Source organism: Molossus molossus, unplaced genomic scaffold (assembly GCF_014108415.1).
Source record: "Molossus molossus isolate mMolMol1 unplaced genomic scaffold, mMolMol1.p scaffold_m16_p_6, whole genome shotgun sequence".
In the NCBI taxonomy this organism is placed as follows: Eukaryota; Metazoa; Chordata; class Mammalia; order Chiroptera; family Molossidae; genus Molossus; species Molossus molossus.
Window position 1 is genome coordinate 28461312 of NW_023425399.1, and position 18529 is coordinate 28479840.

The 18529-nt window shown below is 43.0% G+C and overlaps 2 protein-coding genes and 1 non-coding gene across 3 annotated transcripts in view; 2 read left to right on the forward strand and 1 right to left on the reverse strand.

Moving 5' to 3' along the window:
• The window catches only part of PCNA (proliferating cell nuclear antigen), a 61658-nt gene that overhangs the window by 38693 nt on the left and 4436 nt on the right, over positions 1–18529 (reverse strand). The gene's annotated exons all lie outside the window — the stretch shown is intronic.
• Positions 1–18529, forward strand: part of CDS2 (CDP-diacylglycerol synthase 2) — a 63503-nt gene that overhangs the window by 19297 nt on the left and 25677 nt on the right. The window lies entirely within an intron of this gene.
• Positions 11105–11241, forward strand: LOC118619465. Its single transcript, XR_004957239.1, has one exon. It is a non-coding gene; the product is annotated as a small nucleolar RNA SNORA2/SNORA34 family (small nucleolar RNA).

The following is an 18529-nucleotide window of genomic DNA, read 5'->3' on the forward strand; positions in this document are numbered from 1 at the left end:
AGTAATTTAGTTGTAATTTTAATTTAGTTTCAATGTGGGAGGATGTGAGTGCCATGTTTACCAACTCTGTCATCTTGATCGAAAGTCCTAATTTCCTTAATTTTTTGAAGAACAGCCATATCTGTGTATTCTTATATTTTAGACATTTCCCAAGTTTTATTTTCTAATAATAGCAAATGTTGGTAGATAGAACTTACATAAATAACTGTTGAGGTCCTCAGTAATTAAGAGTATAAAGAGGTCCTGAGATTTAAGAAAATTCAAGAACTGTATTACTCACCAAGGAAGAGTTGAAGAAGTCAGTGGTAATGGGTGTGGACTAGGTAGGTGATGGGTAAAGTGACACTCTTTTGCTCTTTAGTGTCCCAGTTTGGAGGATAATGGGGTCCATATTAGGAATAGTGTTGTATAGTTTCATCAGAATCTAACATCCTGTGGTGGGTTGTCAGACTCGCTGAGTCACTTTCATTTTGGAGTATCGGGCTTCCTGAACTGGCAAGTTTTCACAGTTTGATGTCCAGTAGTCTGCTCATTGGGTCTGGTGACCATGCCCTAAAAGGGTTACCTGTCGTCCTTCTCCCCTCCAAGTACAATTTTGGAAGAGGGACAGCATGGGGGGGGGATGTAGGATAACCCAAATAAACTTTCTCATCCAAACAAGGAAGAATGGGGGAGACACACAGCAGTGTCTTGGTTCGCCTCTCTCCTGCCTGCTGTCTACTTTAAACACAGAGTTTACTAGGTATTTCATGAACAGAAAGGAATTTTGGGGCAAATTAAAGGATTGCAATCTGGTATCTTGCAGCCATGGTGAGTCATGTGCAAGTGCTCCAGAGGAGAAGGAAACCCTTTAAGGAAGGGGAGAGGGAGTTAAAGAGAGGGGCTGTTATAACCCTAGAGTTGTTCCTATAGGAATTTCTTTCTTTTTTTTGGGGGGGGGGTGTTAATCCTCACCTGAGGATATTTTTTCATTGATTTTTAGAGAGTGGAAGGGAGGAGGTGGAGAGAGAGAGGTATGTAAGAGAGACAAATTGGTTGCCTCCCACACGCACCCTGGCCAGGCTGGGGATTGAACCTGCGACCCAGGCACATACCCTTGACTGGGAATTGAACCCATGACCTTTTGGTGCTTGGGCTGATGCTCTAACCCCTGAGCACACTGACCAGGGCCTTATAGGGCTTTCTTGACTGACACAGGGTGTGGGAGCTCTTCCTATAGATCCTCCCAGTTTCTGTTGTGGTTAAGGTCTCTGTCATAAATGTTGGCACTGGGAATTTGACAGACTTCTGTGTGCTTCGATGGGGCCTGTTGTCTGATGGACTTCATTTTATTTTATTTTAAATTTTTTTTTTTAATCCTCACTTGAGGACATTTTTTTTATTTTTTGTTCAGATAGAGCAGGAGGGAGAGAGAGAGAAACATCGACGTGAAAGGGACACATCGAGTTGCTGCCACCCGCACAATCCAACCAGGGCCAGGGACAAAATGCACCCAAGGTACAGTACGCGCCCTTAGCGGGAACCGAACTTGGGTCTCTCTGGACCGCAGGCCAACGCTCTAACCGCTGAGCCAAACCAGCCAGGGCTGATGGACTTCATTTTAGGTTGAGTAGGCAGGGAGCAGAATCCCCTAAATCTCATTCACCATCCTGTATGTTAGATCTCCGTGCAGAACTTCTCCGGGGTATCAGAGAGCAGAGGGCTTCTGTTTCCTGGAGCCTTTCTGAGGTATATCCTCTTGGCTGCATTTTCTCTGTTCTATTTTATCCATCTTAGCTCTTCAATCTGCTTTGTTGAAATCTCGTCAGCCGATCATCCCTCTCCCCTATGATTTCTAAGGCCGTGGTTTCAATCCTTACTGTACTCATTGACATTCATTTCAGTAGCATATTGAGGTCAAAAGGCATGGGCTTTGTCTCCCATCTTCAACAGGAAGTTTTGAGTTTTTAGAGACTTAGCTAATCTTACAACATTAGAAGCAGGAAGTTGCTACACTTTTGTTGTTGTTTTTGTGTGTGTGTGTGAACAGATAAAAATGGTTCCTCTTGTTTGATGATACGTGAATTCTGGGCTTCTGCTCTTGAAATTAAGGACAAGAGCCCAGCCAGTGTGGCTCACTGGTTGAGCGTCAACCCATGCACCAAGAGGTTGCCGGTTCGATTCTCGGTCAGGGCACATGCCCAGGTTGTGGGCCAGATCCCCAGTGGGGGGGGCATGCAGGAGGCGGCCAATCAATGTTTCTATCTCTTGATCTCTCTCCCTTCCTCTCTCTCTAAACTCAATAAAGAAAAATGTTAAAAAAAAAAAAAAAAAAAGGGGACAAGAGTTGATGACTGACCCTGGAATGTGACTGGGTTTGATTTGAGTTGGCTGGTGGAGGAGAGGAGGCAGGGTAGGAGACTAATGAAAGAGTCGGGAGTGTGGTGTGCCCTTGAAGCCAGAGAACACAAGTTTTTGAGAAGAAAGAAAAGGTCATTGTCAAGTACTAGAGATGTCAAGTACAATGAGGAGTAGATATGCTCTTTTTCTTCCTTTTTAAAAAAATACGTTTTTATTGATTTTAGAGAGGAAGGGAGAGGGAGAGAGAGAGAAACATGGATGAGAGAGAAACATTGATCAGCTGTCTCCTGTACACCCTCTACTGGGGATTGAGCCTGCAACCTGGGTTTGTGCTCTGACCAGAAATTGAACTAGTGACCTCTGGGTGCATGGTATGACGCTCAACCCAACTGAGCCAGTGGCCAGGGCTGGTTTTTTTTTTTCTTTTTTTAAATTGATTTGAGAGAGAGCGAGAGCGAGAGAGAAACATTTATTTGTTGTTCCACTTATTTATACATTCATTGGTTGATTTTTGTATGTGCTCTGACCAGGGATCAAATTGCAACCTTGGCGTATTGGGACAACACTCTGACTAACTGAGCTACCTGGCCAGGGCAGGAGTACATACAGTTACGTGCTGCCCACATCATTTCCCACAATGGCCCAAAAATCATTTTGTGGAAGGTAGTAGGATCTAAGTTTTTTTTAAAACAGTAAACCTTTGTACATACAGTTGCCATTTTATGGATTTCGCTAAGCTCTTTTGATATTTTATAGCCTCTATTACCTTACAAAATAACTGGCACTCTGTATTTTATAATCTATTTCTTTAAACATTATAGCAAAATCTCAGGCTACTATACCAAAAAGTAGTCCCTGCCCTATTTAATTGGAAGTAACTGAAAACCAAAAATGATAGTGGTTTAAACAAGGTAGAAGTACATCTCCCTTACATAAAGAAGTCTGGAGGTTAGCATTCCAACAACTTCACAGTGTCAAGGATTTAGGTTTCTTCTCTCTTGCTGTTCTCCCATCCTGAATATGTGACTTCTACCTCTGGTGCACTCACTATTTCTGCTTACAGCCCATTGGCCAGAACTCTGTCACGTGTCCTCACCTGGCTGCAAGGGAAGCTAGAAAATGTTAGTTGCAGGTGGCCATGTGCTTGGCTAAGCATTGGGGCTTCTATTACAATGGAGGAAAAGGAGAATGGATGTTGGGACACTACTGGTATCTGAGCACTTCATAGGCCTGAAGATGCCTATTAAAAATTGGCAGGAGAGTTTCCTTGGATGGTGTTGTTCAGTGGTTAGATCATAGGCCCATGTACCCAAGGGTCATGGGTTTAATTCCCAGTCAAGGGCACGTACCTGGGTTGCAGATTCGATCCCCAGTGCTGGTAGGGGCAGGTGTGGGAGGCAACAAATCAATGCGTCTCTTTCTCACTGATGTTTCTTTCTCCCTCCCTCCCTCCCTTTCTTTCTCCCTTCCTCCCTCCCTTTCTTTCTCCCTTCATTCCTCCCTCTCTCCCTTCTTCTCTCTCCCTCTCTTCCTTGTCTTCCCTCTCATCTACCCCCCTCTCTTCCACTCTCTTTAAAAATCAGTGGAAAAAAATATCCTTGGATGAGAATTAACCAAAAAAATTGACAGGAGATCTTTGAAGCAATGAAGAAGAAAAGCTGGAGGAAGATGAGGGCAGGAGTAGAGGAGACCAGTTGGGGTGGTTGAGGGTCTTCTTCGGTGGTGGCAGGTGGCTGATTCACTGACAGTGAGGTAGAAAGTAAGGGGGGACTGTTTTGCATGTTTGGGGATGGGAAGGAAGGAGTTGGGGGTTGAGCACAGGTAGCTGTCTGCTCCTTAGTTGGAGATCTTTTGGTGTGTGGTACATAAATGTTTGGCAGATAAAGAAATAATGTGTAGGGAACTGCCTGCATCCCAGTAGCTCCCAAGTATGTCCAGCGTCACTTTTGTGTTGTTGTTAATCCTGACCCGAGGATATCTTTCCATTGATTTTTTGATAGAGAGGAAGGGAGGGAGGGGGAGAGAGAGAGAAAAGCATCGATGTGAGAGAGACACATTGATTGGTTGCCTCCTGCACAACCCTCACCAGGGCCGAGGATCAAACCTGCAACCCAGATACGTGCAGTTGACCAGGAATCGAACCCACGACCCTTTGGCCCGAGGGCTGATGCTTTAACTGTTGAGCCAAACTGACCAGGGCCAGCACCACTTTTATATTTTTGATTTATCCTTTTCCTTATTTTCCCCAGCACCACTTTTGTAAAAGAGGAAAAACCAGGCTCTCTCAGTACCATGTCCCTTATCATCAAATTTACATCTTTTGATCTCTATAGGACAGGACAGTAATTGTCACCTAAAATGATGATCTTGAACTCTTACAAACTTTTGTGGAAATGACCTGTTGAAGATAGCCAGGCAGAATGTTGCCTTTTTTTAAAAATATTCTTTTCTTTATTGATTTAAGAGAGAGAGAGGAAAGGAGAAGGAGAGAGAGAGATAGAAACATTGATGAAAGAGAACATCGATTGGCCGCCTCCTGCATGCCCCACCCTGGGGATTTGGCCCACAACCTGGGCATGTGCCCTGACCTGGAATTGAACCGATGACCTCTTGGTGCATGAGTCGATCCTCAACCACTGAGCCACACGGGCTGGGCGGTGCTCCTTTAACAAGAGGACTTTGGATAAAAGTTGTCATTGCTTGTGCATCTTCTTCCCACCATTGCAGCAGAAATGTATGTTACCCAGCTGTGGGAGCAGTAACTTGCTGGAGGTGGCACAGCTACTGGTAGGACTGGCACTGAAACCCAGGCGTGCTGCTGTCTGAAGGGCCTACCAAGGATGCCATGGTTAGGCTTTTATTAGTGCCATGTGGCAGTTCTCTTTGGAGAAACTAATCAGTTATTAATAAATGCAGTCTTCAAAATAAGAGGTCCTTGGTGGAAAAACAACTAAAAGATTAGTTTGAGAAGTAGTTCTGATGTTTCACATGGAAATAGACTCAAGGAGACTGACTGGCCAGCCAGAGTTCTGATTGCCTTTGGCCAGTTTTTTCCATAGGATTACCTCTGATGATGTAAATCATAAATCTTCTCTATCCCCTTCCACTGTAGATTTATAGTGTCCCATTTGCTTTAAGTGTCAAGGTACTGCCCAGCTGGTGTGTCTCAGTGAATTGAGCATCCTTCCATGGACTGAGAGGTACTGGTTTGATTCCCAGTCAGGGCACATGCCCAGGTTGCAGACTCGATCCCCAGTAGGGGGTGTGCAGGAGGCAGCTGGTCGATGTTTCTTACACTGATGTTTCTGTCTCTCTCTCCCACCAAAATTAATAAAAACATCTAAAAAGAGGGTGAGGGTGCTCATAGATAATCAGGGACCCCCTTCATTGCTGATCTTTGGCTACTTTTAATAGAATCTCCCACTAAAATCCAGACTGTGCTGTGTTTGGACCCTCCTATAATTTTGGGAGAGCAAGGTCCATGTGAACTTTGTCTTCCTACAGGGGTGTCAGCCAAACACTCAGTTTTCTCTTGAACAGTTGGCATTTCTATCTCCTATCTGTCCCACAGAATTCTCTATACAGAGACTTTGCAATTCGCACGTAGTGATCTGTTGAAAAGATGCCACTGGGGAGTAGCTATTTTAAGAACTTAGGACAAAGAACTATTTTTTTCCAGAGATATTAGTTCTCCTAGGGAATTTTCACCAGACAAGTGACATCTCATTGTTCCAGAGGATCCCACTTGAGTCCTGGTAGCTGTGGGGGACATCTTATTTCCTAGATCTCAGGAAGAATTATCTCAATTATTGGGTTTGGTGTTTTAACACATGACTCTCACATTTCTCATTGGTCATAAAATACCCAAAACACTAAAATGAGCTCCCATTTCTCTGGCCAGGTAGCTCAGTTGGTTAGAGCATTGTCCCAATACATCTCTCTTAACTTTGATGAGCATAGTACAGGCATACCTCAGAGATACTGTGTGTTGGTTCCAGACCATTGCAATAAAGCAAGTATTGCAATAAAGTGAGTTGTGATCTTTTTGCTGGTGGAAGGTCTTGCCTTCAATTTGTAAAACGCATCTGTGAAGCACAGTTAAGTGAAGTCCAACAAAAAAGGAGTGCCAGTGTAAGTAATGTGGTCACGAAGCTGGCTTTGGGGGCTGGTTCCTCTGGTTGCTTTGGAGACTGTCATATTGCTGTATGTATTCACCTGTGTGACTCCAGGGCTCGCTCGTTATTCTGGGGTCTGTAGTACTGCCTGGGCAGGGGTGGAGGAAGGGGCTTTTCGGGGGGTGGACATTTGAACTGGAGGAGCAGAAGTGTTCCTGAAAGGATGGACAGAGAATGAATCAGGGGTCCCCAAATGCGATGGGAAGGCCGTGAGGGCCATGCCAGAGAGTTAAGGGGGAAGCCAGTAAAGGTTTTTGTTTTGTTTTTGGGAGGCAGCAAAAGTGATACTCAGAGACTGAGTTGTCTTTGCCTGCAACTTATTTAGCACAGGTTTGCTGTGGGAATTACAATTTCACAATCCAGTAGCATATAGGATAACATCTCTTAATAAGTAAAATAAAGAAATCACATACTCCAAACAAATGAAAGATTAATCCCACTATTGTTCCAGGTAAGGGGAGGTGAGAGGAATCAAGTCCAAATTTAATATGAGGTGTACCTTTTTATACCAGTTAAAATATGTAGAAGAGCCAGGGTCCAGCTGAGAGTTGATTTGGAGCGAAGATGCCAGTGTTGGCTGGCGGACTCATCTCTTCCACAGGGTCAGCTGTGAGGTTTATCACCACTGTCTTCCTGCAGTGCCCCACTGGAGAGCAGTGAATGCCCCAAGCCTCCGCAGAGAGTGAGGTTAGGAAGAGTCACCTTGCCCAAACCAAAACTCAGAGGGTGCTCACACACTGTCAGTGTTTATTTTCTAAATACCCCGCTACCATAGTTGCTTCTCCATACCTTCTTATAGAAAAGCCCCCAGAGGGGCTGCGGGCTGCTTACCAATGACAACAGATGTAGAATGACGACATTCTTGCATTCTTATATCAAAACAACTTTTTTTTGTCTTTGTCATTGTCATAAACAAGTGGATTTGATGTCATATTAAGCCTATATACAACAGTTTCCACACAGAGGAAGGAGCAAGGGGCTTAGATATATTCGTTTTGTACTTTTTAAAATTGTGGAAGCAATACTTGTTTTGTGAAAACTATGAAGGTGGCATGAAAGTATCCTAATTTCACTACCAGAATATAATTGCTATTAACATTTTCATCATGCCCTACTAATCTGATTTCTAAGGTTTTAAAATGGCTGCTTTGGCCTGGCCAGTGTGGCTCAGTGGATTGAGCGTCGTCCATGGACTGTGAGGTCTTGGTTCGATTCCCGGTTGGGACACATGCTCGGGTTGCAGGCTCGATCCCTGCTAGGGGGCATGCAGGAGGCAGCTGATTGATGTAGCTCTCTCAAATACATGTTTCTATCTCTCAAAAATCGATGAAAACATATTTAAAAATAAATAAATAAAATGGCTGCTTGGTATTTCTCCCTATCTTTGTTAAATAGATCATGGCAGAATTTTCTATTGTTGCACATATAGGCTATTTCTTTTTATAAATAATGCTGTAAGGAACATCCTCATAGAAATTATGTTTCTCTAGATACGCATTTAGGGTATTTTCTAGACATGGAATAACTAGATCAAAGGAGATGTGAACCATTGAAAGGCTCTTAATACATATTTCCAAATGACCTTTCAGAAAGGTGGTGCTAATTTACATCCCGTGAGTGCTATATGAGTGTACTAGTTTCCTCCAACCCGGGTCCACAGTGAATATTCTTTTCACCTACTCATTCAATCTGATGTAAGAAAAATGGTTTCTCATGGTGATTTTATTTTTTATGTCACTGATTTTTGTATAATTAAGTAAATACACATGTGCCCTGGCTGGTTTGGCTCAGAGGTTTGAGCATCGGCCTGCGGACCAAAGTGTCGTGGGTTCGATTTCCAGTCAAGGGCATATGCCTGCGTTGCAGGTTTGATCCCTGGCCCTAGTCAGGGTCGTTTGGGAGGCAACCAATTGATGTGTCTCTCTCACATTGATGTTTCTCTCTCCTTCCCTCCTCCCTCCCTCTCTCTCTTCTTCCCTCCCTCTCTCCCTCCCTCCCTCTCTCCCTCTCCTTTCTCTCCTTTCCCTCCCTTCCATTCTATCTGAAAATCAATGGAAAAATATCCTTGGGTAGGATTAACAACAACAAAATAAATAAATATGTTGTTTGTATTTGGCAAATTGTCTTTCTCTTTTGCTAATATTACCATTGGCATGATCACATCTTTCTAATTGATTTTTTTTTTCTAATTGATTTTTAAGAGTTTTGTAATGGTTAAAGAAGTTGAGAGATCTAACTATGATATTGGTCTTAAAGGATTTAAAAAAATTATTACCCATTTTTCACAGATATGCTGCTCTGATAGCCTATAGGATAGCCTGGGGCAGGGGAGCTGCTCAGCAGGGTGGTGATGTTATTACAAGGCCTGGCCATGCAGTGACGAGCTAGCCACTTGTATACATTTCTAGAAGAGGGCTTGCTGGATTATCAGAAGTATTGGCTCCTATTTTAGGGATGAGCAAAAAGGCCTGAAATTCAAGTTAGAATTGGAACCCAGGTGAGCTGAATCTGAGTTCCATGCTTTCTTGCCATAGTCATTCCACCTTCCTGGCCTCTTGGTCTTTTAGTCATATTGCTTCCATGGTTTGGCCAGAGAGCCCCTGACACTGGAGGACTTGTGATCATCTCAGAGTTAGCCAGCATGGGGGGTGGGGCAGCCCTTACCTCATTCTGCAAGCTGGGGGAAGGGCACCTCAGCGCAGGCCCTGCAGCCACGTGAGGCCTGTGCTGCATGAAGCCTTTACACCCTGAGGTCCAGCTTAGCCCCAGCTCCTCTGTGGTACCCTCTGCCTCCATTTCTTGATCTCCTTCCTTTCTGCAGGCTTCTGTGGAAATTGGCTGTCCAAATGCTGGTCAGGTGCTGTCTCTTGCTCTCTTCAGCAGGTGCATTCTCTGGAGCTGGGCTCCTGGATTTCAGTAGCTTCCACACAATTCAGTAAAGGCATGTTGATCTGTCATGGGGATTTCCTGGCAGAGTGGCAAAACTGACTGTCCTGGGGGAACAAAGGAGGCAGACGAAGGCATAGCTCTTGTGCCGATGTGGTCATGAACTCCTGGTCACCGTCCGTCTTGGCTGTTCCCAGCACATGAGGTTGTCAAGGGGTTGAGTGGTGCTAAGGCAGCTGTGAAGATTAGCACCTGGCTGGGCAGTGAGAACACGGCCTCTGGTTTCAGGAGGAATTTGTTGAGCTTAGTGACTAGTGTGAGGAGCAAAAAGAAAATATTGGCATGACAGTATTTACTTTTAGTATTGAAGTTATTGAAGTACCATGCTCCGTTAACATGATGTGCTTAGTATCAACTGCAGTATTTTGTTTAAAAGTGTTTATGTTAAAGCTCTGGCTGGGTGACTCTGTTGGATAGAGTGGTGTCCAGTGCCCCAAAGGGTTGTGGGTTCAGTCCCAGGTTGGGGCATGTACTGGAGGCAACCGATCGAAGTCTTTCTCTCTCCCCCTGCTTCCCTCTTCTTTTCTCTCTCTAAAAATCTTTAAGAAAACATATCCTCAAGTGAGGATTACAAAAAAAAGTGTTTCTGTTAAAAAGACTGTATGAAATTAAAAAGTAAATAAAATTGAGTGGTTCAGATGCACAAAGTTTGGACACACTACAGAATGTCAAGTAAAAACTTAAATTCATAAAAATGACTATTCCCATGTAGGTTAGTAGATAAAATAAGTAAAATTAAAATTTTTTTTCACAATTAAAACTTACTAAAATGTATTAAAGTAACTACATTTACTAAATTCAAAATTAAACTTACTAAAATTTAAGATGCAATAAATGGCCCTGACTGGTTTGGTTCAGTTGTTAGAGCTTTAGCCCTTGGACCAATGAGTTGCGGGTTCGATTCCAGTCAAGGGCACGTACCTTGGTTGCCGTTCTTTCCCAGCTCTGGTTGGGGTCGTGTGGGAGGCAGCCAGCCGATGAGTCCCTCTCACATCGATGTTTCTCTCTCTCACTCTCCCTCCCTCCCACCTAAAGATAAATTGAAAATTATCCTCGGGTGAGGATTAAAATAAATAAATAAAATGCAATAAATGTTCTTTTATTTATTTATTTTTGTTAATCCTCACTTGAGGATATCTTTCCATTGATTTTTAGAGGGAGGGAGGGAGGGAGAGAGAGAAACATTGAGAGACACATGGATTGGTTGCCTCCTGCAGGACCTGGGTCTGGGGACTGAACCTGCATCCCAGGTACGTGCCCTTGACTGGGAATCAAGCCTGTGACCCTTCGATCTATAGGCTGATTCTCTGACTGCTGAGCCAAACCAGCCAGGGCACAATAAATGCTCTTTTAAAATACACATCAGCCCTGGCCGGTTTGGCTCAGCAGTTAGAGCGTCGGCCTGCGGTATAGAGAGACCCGGGTTCGGTTCCCGCTAAGGGCACATACCTCGGTTGCAGTTGGTCCCCGGCCCTGGTTGGTCATGTGGGTGGCAGCCACTCGATATGTCCCTTCACGTCGATATTTCTCTCTCTCTCTCTCTCTCTCTCTCTTCCTCTCTCTCCCTTCCACTCTATCTGTACAAAAAAATGGAAAAATATCCTCGGGTGAGGATAAAAAAAAAAAAAAAATACACATCAGCGTTGGCCCTGAGTCAAGGCCAGCAGTTTGCTGAAGCTGCTGGTTTCAAGCAGGAGTCTAAAGAAATGTCTTTCTGTGGTCTGTTGGCCCTTTCAGAACTTAGGAAATGTTATGGTCAGTTCATTAGAAAGAAACATGTGAGAGAAAAGAGGAAAAGAAAAGAAAAAATAAGAAAATGAAAAAGATAAAAATATGTACATCACTGGTGACCTTGATTTCAGCACATATTTGTTTAACTTCTTTCTCTGTGCTGAAATCTAACTCTGGGAGTAGGGGAGTGATGAGACTATTGAACTGTGACTCTTTCTTCTTAATCTTTCATCTCCAAACCCCACCTGTTTTTTGATAACTTTGAGGATTTTTTTCTTTTTGGTCACAGACTGTAGCCTTTTAATTGCTGCTGTGCTGTGGTTTTTGGTTTAAAGACAGCATTTCCTGTTTGTCTTTAGTTTCATCACTAGTTTGGAAATTCGTTTCATTATTAGTTTCTTTGAACTGGAGTAAGAGTATTCAGGCAGAAGTTTTGATTTATTGATTGATTTTCTCCCTCATCCTCAGGAATATGGAGAGGAAGAAAAAGGCTTTTAAATGAGGAAACGTAGGTGTGAGTGAGGCTCAGACATAAATAGGGTAATGGAGAAGCATGCCATTTAGAATGCCTTTGTCCCACACAGATGTTGTTTTTATGTTTTAGTTTTTCATCTCTAAAAGATCAAAAATGCCATGTCTCCCCTCTTTTCCTGCCCCCACTCCCACAACAACCAACCTTTGTATGGTGACTTAGTCTACAACATAGTTCTCTGCATTGCCTCAGGGCCTTTCAGGCGTTTTTGGACCTTGATTCATAGGCATAAATACATTTTACAGTGTGTCCTGATACAAGATTGCATATATAAATCACTTTGTAGCAAGTTTCATGAAGCAGTAGTTTTACTATCTGTGGTATATTCAAAAGTTTTCTGTCTATTTGATTTCTTGTTCTATTTTTTTTTCGTTTTGAGATAAAGCAGGAGGGAGGAAGAGAGAGAGAGAAACATCGACGTGAGAGAGACACATTGAGTGGTTGCCACCCACACGACCCCAACCGGGGCCAGGGACAAACTGCAACCTAGGTATGTGCCCTTAGCGGGAATCAAACCTGGGTCTCTCTGGTCTGCGGGCTGACGCTCTAACCACTGAGCAACACTAGCCAGGGCCTTGTTCTATTTTGTTTTCTTTTGATTATTATTATTTTTTTATTTTTTATTATTTTTTTGGTTACAGATATTTCTTCTTTTTTACCCCATTGGCACCCCCCTCCCCATCCCCCTCACCCTGTCCCCAGCTTTGTTGTCCATGTCCATTGGTTATGCATACATGCATATAAGTTCTGTGGTTTATCTCTTCCCACCTCCCCTCCACCCCCTCTTCTGAGGGATGTCAGTCTGTGCCCTACTTCCATGTTTCTGGGTCTACCGTATTCCTCAGACTGTTATGTTCATTATATTCCGTATTATAAGTGAGATCATGTGGTATTTGTCTTTTTCTGCTTGGCTTCTTTCACTTAGGATAATACTTTCCAGGTCCCTCCATGTCATCTCAAAGGATAAGAGATCTTTCTTTCTTACAGCTGCATACTACTCCATTGTGTATATGTACCACTGCTTTTTTATCCATTTGTCTACTGATGGACACTTGGACTGTTTCCAGATCTTAGCTATTGTAAATAGTGCTGCTATGAACATGGGGGTGCATATATTCTTCCTGATTAGTGTTTCAGGGTTCTTCGGGTATATTCCTAGAAGCGGGATTACTGTGTCAAATGGAAGTTCAATTTTTAATTTTTTGATGTAACACCATATTGTTTTCCATAGTGGCTGCACCAGTCTGCATTGCCACCAGCAGTGTACTAGAGTCCCCTTTTCTCCACACCCTCGCCACACTTGTTGTTTGATGAGTTGTTGATGGCGGCCATTCTGACAGGTGTGAGGTGATACCTCATTGTTGTTTTAATTTGCATCTCTCTGATGATTAATAATGTTGAGCATTTCTTCATATGTCTTTTGGCCATTTGTATGGACTGTTTGGAGAGGTGTCTATTCAGCTCCTCTGCCCATTTTTTAATTGGGTTCTTTGTCTTCCTTTTGTTGAGTTGTATGAGCACTCCATATATAATGGAAATTAACCCCTTATCTGATATATCATTGGCAATGATGTTCTCCCATACAGTGGGTTGCCTTTCCATTTTAATGATTGTTTCTTTTGCTGTGCAGAAGCTTTTTAGTTTGATGTAGTCCCATGTGTTCATTCTTTCCTTTGTTTCTGTTGCCTTAGGTGATGTATCAGTGAAAATTCTGCTGCGTATCAAGTCCGAAATTTTGATGCCTACATTTTTGTCTAGAATTTTTATGGATTCATAGGTCACATTTAAGTCTTTTATCCATTTTGAGTTTATTTTTGTGTAGGGTGTAAGTTGATGGTCTAGTTTCATTTTTTTGCATGTAGCTGTCCAATTTTCCCACCACCATTTATTAAAGAGGCTGTCTTTACTCCAGCCTTGTTCTATTTTTTAAGTAAAGTTTTATTGAGGTATAATATACATACAGAAATGTGTCCCTATCCTAATTCTACAGTGGGATGACTCTTCATAAAATAAGCACATCTCTGAAGCCTGTCCCACATCAGACAAAACATTACCAGTGTCTGAAAGGCTCCCTAGTGATTTCTTCTAATCAGTTCCCCTCTCAGGGGTAGCTGCCACTAGCCTGATTTCTGGCATCATATGCTATTCTATTTTTTGCCAGTTGTCATCTACTGAATTGATTTCAAGAACGAGTAGGTCTCGACCCACAGCTCGAAACATACATCCTTACTTGTCCCCCCCCCCCCCAATATGTTTTTATTGATTTTTCAGAGACAGAGGACTGGAGAGAGAGAAAGAAACATCAATGTGAGAGAGAAACATCAATGTGCTGCCTCCTGCATGCCTCCCACTGGGGATCAAGCCTGCAACCCAGGCATATGCCCTGACCTGGAATTGAACTGGGACCTCTCAGTTCATGGTATGATGCTCAACCCTCTGAGCCACACCTGCCGGGCCACCTTGCCTTGTTTTAGCTATCCAGTACCCTTGAGATGGGATTTGTTTCTCTTTTAAAATTTTTTATTTTTATTTAATTAATTAATTTTTTAATCCTCACTCGAGGACATTTTTTGCATTTATCTTCAGATAGAGCGGGAGGGAGAGAGAGAGGAAGAGAGAGAGAGAAACATTGAAGTGAAAGGGACACATCGAGTGGCTGCCACCCTCACAACCCAACCAGGGCCAGGGACAAACTGCAACCAAGGTACATGCCCTTAGTGGGAACTGAACCGGGTGTCTCTGGACCGCAGGCCAATGCTCTAACCGTTGAACCAAAGCGGCCAGGGCTATTTTTATTTTTTAAACTTACCTTTATTGTTGAATGTATTACAGTTGTCCCTCCTCTTTTCCCCCCCTTGACCCCTTCCTCCCCACTCCTACCCCTCTACTGCCTTCCCCACACTATTGTCTGTGTCTATTGGTTATTCATACATGCATGTAAGTTCATTGATTTCTCTCTTCCTGCCTCACCTCCCTCTTTCCCTTTGAGGTTCATCAATCTAACAACCAATTTGTACTTTTTATTCCTCATCCAAGGATATTTTTCTACCTATCATCAGATAGAGTGACAGGGAGGGAGAGAGACAGAGAAAAACATCAATGTGATAGAGCCACATCGACTGGTTGCCTCCTGCATGACCCTGACCAGGGCCGGGGACTAACTACAACCTAGATATGTGCCCTTGACTGGAATGGAACCCGTGATGCATTTGTCTGCAGGCCAACGCTTAACCACTGAGCAAAATCATCCAGGGCCAATTTGTACTTAATCCCTTCACCTTTTTCACTCAACACCCCTTCCATCTGGCAACCGACAAAAAGTTCTTTGCATCTATGAGTCTGTTTCTGTTCTGCTTGCTCATTTTGTTGTAGATTCAATTGTTGATAGGTATTTATTACCATTTTGCTGTTCATATTTTTTATCTTCTTCAAGAAGACCCATCAACTTTCATATAATACTGGTTTGGTGATGATAAACTCCTTTAGCTTTTTCTTGTCTAGGAAATTCTTGATATGGCCATCTATTCTAAATGATAACTTTGCAGGATAGAGTAATCTTGGTTGTAGGTCCTTGCTTTTCATCACTTTAAATATTTCTTGCCACTCCCTTCTGGCCTGCAAAGTTTCTTTTGAGAAATCAGCTGACAGCCTTATGGGAACTCCCTTGTAGGTAAGTAACAGCTTTTCTCTTGATGCTTTTAATGTTTTCTCTTTGTCTTTAACCTTTTGCATTTTGATTATGATGTGTCTTGGTATGGACCTCTGTGGATTCATCTTGTTTGGGACTCTCTGTGCTTCCTGGACTTGTATGTCTGTTTTCTTCTCCAAGTTAGGGAAATTTTCTGTCATTATTTTTTCAAATAGCTTTTCAATTTCTTGCCCTCTCTCTCCTTCTGGCATTCCCATGATGCGAATGTTGGTATGCTTGAAGTTGTCCCATAGGCTCTTTATACTATCCTCATTTTTTTGGATTCTGTTGTCTTTTTGAAGAATCCTGTCTTTACATCCATGTTAGATTTCTCTCTCTCTCTCTCTCTCTCTCTCTCTCTTTAAATCCTCACCAGAGGATATTTTTCCATTTATCTTCAGATAGGGTGGGAGAGGGCGGGGAGAGAGAGAGAAAGAAACATCAATATGAGACGGACACATAGACTGGCTGCCTCTTGCACAATCCCGACTAGGGCTGGGGACTGAACTGCAACCGAGGTATGTGCTCTTGACTAGAATCAAACCCACAGCTCTTTGGTCTGCAGGCTGATGCCCCAACTGCTGAGCCAAACCAGCCAGGGCTGGATTCTTTTTTTCTTTTTGCTGTTCTGATTGGGTGTTTTAGTTTTTAATTTTTTTTCTTTATTGATTTGAGAGAGAGAGGAAGTGAGAGGGAGAGAGAGAGACAGAAACATCAATGAGAGAACATCGATTGGCCACCTCCTGCATGCTCCCCACTGGGGATTTGGCCCAAAACCTGGGCATGTGCCCTGCCCAGGAATTGAACCGGCGACCTCTTGGTGCATGGGTTGATGCTCAACCACTGAGCCACACCGGCCTGGCTGATTGGATGTTTTTTGTTTCCTTATATTCCAAATTGATGGTTTGCTTTTTGGCTTCATCTGCTCTACTTTTGATTCCCTGTAAATTTATTTGTTAGTGCATCCTTCAGTTCTGACTGGTCCTTTATTATGCTCTTGAGGTCCTCTCTAAGTTCCTTGTGGGTTTGATTCTCATGAATGTCCTTGAAATTCTCACTAAGTTCATTGAGTGTCTTTATAGCAGTGTTTTGAACTCTGCATCTGTTAGATTGCTTATCTCCATTGCGTTTAGTTCTTTTCCTGGAGTTTTGTTCTGTTCTTTCATTTGGGTCATGTTTGTTTCCTCATTTTGGCTGCCTCCCTGTGTTCGTTTCTGTGTATTAGGTAGAGGTGTTACATCTCCTAGGCTTCCTAGGGTGGCTTGTTGTAGTAGGTGTCCTGCAGGGTCCAGTAGCACAGCCTCCCTGGTCACCCAGCTGGGCCCTTGAGGTACACCCCTCATATGGACTTTACACCCTTCTGTTGTAATTGAATCTTGATTGAAATCTTCATGTGGCTTCTTCTTTAATTTTGTAATTGTAGGACTTCCATTCAGCTCGATTTCAGGCTGTTCTGAAGGATGTTTGTTCTGTAGTTTAGCTGTAATTTTGATGTGGTTGTGGGAGGAGGTGAGTACCGCGTTTAACTATGCTGCCATCTTGACCGGAAGAGTTTTATAGATGAAAAAAACCAAGGCCCAGAGGTGACATGATTTCTTCCCATAATCACACAGCTAGCACTGGTTCCCCCTTTCCTCATGCCTAAGACATTCTCTTCCTTGAGATGAAGAGTGTCTTGCTTCATTGGAAAGTTACATGCAGTATCTTGTGTTTTTTGTCTAGTTTTTCACTCCATCTTGTGTTTACAGGATTGATTCTCATTATTAATGTAGCTTTATTGAATTCTGATATTACCATTCTTAAGTACCGAGAATGTTTTTTGTTTGTGTTTTTGTGAATATGAGTTGCGTACATTTGTTCATTGCTCCGGAGATTGTGTGGTTTGGAGGCTTTTATGGCATTTATCCCTTGTGCCTCCCTCTCTAGAGTGAAACTCTGCAGGGGCACAGATGGCTTGGACTAGGTGTGCCCAGCTTCCACCCTCACTGTGCAGTAAAGCAATTTGCTGACTTGCATTTCCTTCCCTGCCTGTAGAAACCTGTGGATAGATTTCTTCCCACCCATGTCTCCCTCAGGCTCCAGGCTCCAGAGTACGAACCTGCAGGGCCTTCGTGCTGGGTTCCCCTGTCATCCTTAAGTCTTTCTGGTTGTGAGGCCATTGCTTCTAGGCAGGACGTCTAGGAGCAAATGCTCTGAGAACAGTTGAGGCCGATGTCCCAATCTACCCTAACAAGTCCTAATGGGGCACTGGCCTGAGGACCCTCCCAGCTGTGAACTTGTGAACTCTTCTGGCTCTGTTCATTTGTAGCTTAGACCTAATTCTAAGAGCCTTGGCCTTCTAAGTTCTCCTTCCTTGATGGAGTTCTCTGAGTGAGAGACAGCTTGGAGAGGCAGATATGCTGATGGCCAGTGGCCTGATAGTAAGGAAGGATAAATTGTAGGATTTGAACCTGAGCACTAAAGCACAAGGTCCACATTGGGGCAGACAGCCTCTTCATTCATTAACTCCTATGGCTTTTGCAGGTGGAAGAGCAATGGAGATTCAAGATGTTAGAAATAAGACAACAGGTCCCAAATGCATCACTTATGCTAAGCTTCACATCACCAAACTGAGACTTGACGGTTTTTGCTTTCCGAGAAATAGAATCTTAAACTAGTCAGCCAGGAATCACTTGATCAGCACTAGTTAGGTAATTTGCCTGATAGTTCCTGCCATCCCCTAAAGGAAGGTGACCTTGCAGTAATCTGTCTGCTTTTTTTTGCCTAGCATAACTTCCTTGTTCCCATCCCTTCTACCTATAGAGTTCTTTCATTTTGCACAGCTCCTTCGAGCTTCTTTCTGTCTGCTAGATATCACTTGATTCATAAATCACTGAATAGAGCCAATTAGATCTTTAAAATGTACTCACCTGAACTTTGTTTTTTGACAAAGGAAAATTTGGACAATGTCCTGTTAAAGTGTCCTTGTTGCAGAAGGGCACAATAATCTTTGGGTAGAAGATTTGCTACCCCAAACACGTAAAAGAAAGCCAATTTTTGTTGTTGTTGATGAAACAGCTGACTTTTGGTTTTTAAGAAATTTTACTATGGATTAGCGGATTTAAAAAAAAAAATGTT